The sequence below is a fragment of the Antechinus flavipes genome, chromosome 1 (genome assembly GCF_016432865.1).
Source record: "Antechinus flavipes isolate AdamAnt ecotype Samford, QLD, Australia chromosome 1, AdamAnt_v2, whole genome shotgun sequence".
In the NCBI taxonomy this organism is placed as follows: Eukaryota; Metazoa; Chordata; class Mammalia; order Dasyuromorphia; family Dasyuridae; genus Antechinus; species Antechinus flavipes.
In genome coordinates this window covers 352,986,489-352,989,422 of record NC_067398.1, presented here as the reverse complement: position 1 = coordinate 352,989,422, position 2,934 = coordinate 352,986,489, and positions in this window count along the sequence as shown.

Below are 2,934 nucleotides of genomic sequence, written 5' to 3'. Positions count from 1 at the left end.
TATCTGAACTGATGCAAAGAGAAGTGAACAGAATCAGGAGAACATTGTACACAATAACAGTAACAAAAGAAATGATTATGTAAGTGAGAAAAACTTAACTACTCTGATCAAAATGATGATGTAAGACAATTCCAAAGGACCCATGATACAAAATGCTGTCCAACTCCAAAGAGAGAACAGCTCAACTCTGTGCTAATTGAAGTATAATTTTCATGCTATTTTTCTTGATTGTTAGGGGAGTATGATTAATAAGCAATTATAATTTGCCTCACTTCACATGCAAATTGATATAATATTACTTGCCTTCTTAGTGGATGGCAGGCAGAGAGGGAATTTGGAACTAAAATTTAAAAATGAATATTAAAAATAAACAAACAAAAAAAAGAAATTGTTGTCCCAGAGGCATCTCAAACTTAGTATGTAGAACTCATTATCATTCCTGTCTAAACTCTTCCTTCTTCCAAAGTCCCTTATTATTTTTGAGCATTGCACCACCCTTTCAGTGACTCAGGTTTGACAACTTCAGTGTCATGCTTGGCATCTCTCATTATATAAACAGTTGCCAAATATTATTGTTTCCATCTTCACAATATCTCTCACATAATTCTCTACTTTCTCCTCACACAACTGCTTTCAAGTTTAGTTCTTATCACCTCTAAACTGGACTATTTCAATAGCTTAATATGTTTCCTCTACCTAAAACTTTTTTTGTTATAATCTATTCTCTGCAAAGTTATCATTGTGATTTGTCTAAAATTTATTTCTATTCTTTTTTATTATTAAAGCTTTTAATTTTCAAAACATATGCATAAATAATTTTCAATATTCACCCTTGCAAAATCTTGTATTCCAAAATGTTTCCCTCCCTTCTTCCCCCATCCCCTCCCCTAGACAGCAAGTAATCCAATATATGTTAAACATGTGCAATTCTTCTAAACATATTTCCACAATTATCATGCTGCACAAGTCAGATCAAAAAGGAAAAGAATGAAAAAGAAAACAAATTGCAAGCAAACAATAACAAAAAAGTTAAAATATTCTGTTGTGATCCCTATAGTACTCTTTCTGGATACAGAGGGCTCTCTGCATCACAAATCTATTGGAATTGGACTGAATCATATCATTGTTGAAAAGAGCCATATCCATAGGACTTACGAGGAATTGATCCACATATAATCTTTTTGTTCTCTTGTTTCTACTCATTTCACTTAGTATAAGTTCATATAAGTCTCTCCAGGTCTCTCTGAAATCATCCTGTTGATGGTTTCTTAAAGAACAATAATATTACAGAATATTCATAAACCATACCTGGTTTATCCATACCTCAACTGATGAACATCCACTCCATTTCCAGTTTCTTGCCACTATAAAAAGAGGCTGCCACAAACATTTTTGCACATGGATTACAGGTCCAGTGGAGACATTGTTGGATCAAAGGATATGCATAGTTCCATAGCCCTTTGGTCATTGTTCCAAATTGCTCTCCAGAATGGTTGAATCAGTTCACAACTCCACTGATAATGAATTAATATCCCATTTTTCCCACCTCCCCTTCAATATTTATCATTATCTTTTCTTATCATCTTAGCCAATCTAAGAGGTATATAATGATACCTCAGAATTGTCTTAATCTTCATTTCTCTGATAAATAGTGATTCAGAGCACCTTTTCATATGACTATAAATGGTTTCAATTTTTTTCATCTGAAAATTGTCCTTTGACCATTTATCAATTGGAGAATGATTTAAATTCTTATAAATTTGAATCAATTCTATATATTTTAGAGATGAGACCTTTATCAGAATCTTTGAATGTAAATTTTTTCTCAGTTCATTGCTTCTCTTCTAATCTTGTCTGCATTGATTTTGTCTGTCCAAAACCTTTTTAACTTAATATAATCAAAATTGTCTATTTTGCATTCCACAATATAGTCCAGTTCTTCTTTGGCAATACATTCTTTCCTTCTCCACAGATCTGAGAGGTGGACTATTCTTTCTTCTTCTACTTTGCTTATAATATCACTATGTCAAAATGATGACCCCATTTTGACCTTGAGTGTTAGGTGTGGGTCAATGCCTAGTTTCTGCCATAATAATTTCTCATTTTCTCAGCAATTTTTGTCAAATAGTACGTTCTTATCCTGAAAGCTGGGGTCTTTGGATTTGCCAAACAGATTACTATAGTTATTGACTATTTTCTCCCATAAAGCTAACATATTGACTGATCAACCACTCTATTTCTTAGAATGGTTTTAATGGTTTTAATGATCATTGCTTTATAATAAGTTTTAAGTCTGGCACAACTAGGCCACCTTCATTTGCATTTTTCATTAATTCCTTTGAAAATTTTTGACCTTTTGTTGTTCTAGATGAACTTTGTTATTATTTATTCTAGATCTTCTTGGGAATTTGACTGGTATGGCACTGAATAAGTAGAGTAATGTAAGTAGTAAGTCATTTTTATTATATTATCTTGGACTACCCATGAGCATTTGATATTTTTCCAATTGATTAGATTTGACTTTATCTGTGTGGAAAGTTTTTCATAATTGTGTTCATATAGTTTCTGACTTTGCCTTGTCAGGTAGACTTCCAAATATTATCTACAGTTATTTTAAATGGAATTTCTCTTTGTATCTCTTGCTTCTAGACTTTGTTGGTAACATATAAAAATGTTAATGATTTATGTGGATTTATTTTGTATCCTACAACTTTGCTAAAGTTGTGAATTTTTTCTAATAGTTTTTTAGTTGATTCTCTAGTATTCTCTAAGTATACCATCTTATTATCTTCAAAGAGTGATAATTTGGTTTCCTCATTACCTACTCTAATTCCTTTAAATTCTTTTTCTTATCTTATTGTCAAAGCTAGCATTTCTAATACAATATTGAATACTAATGATGAGAGTAGACAATCTTGTTTTATCCTTGCTCAT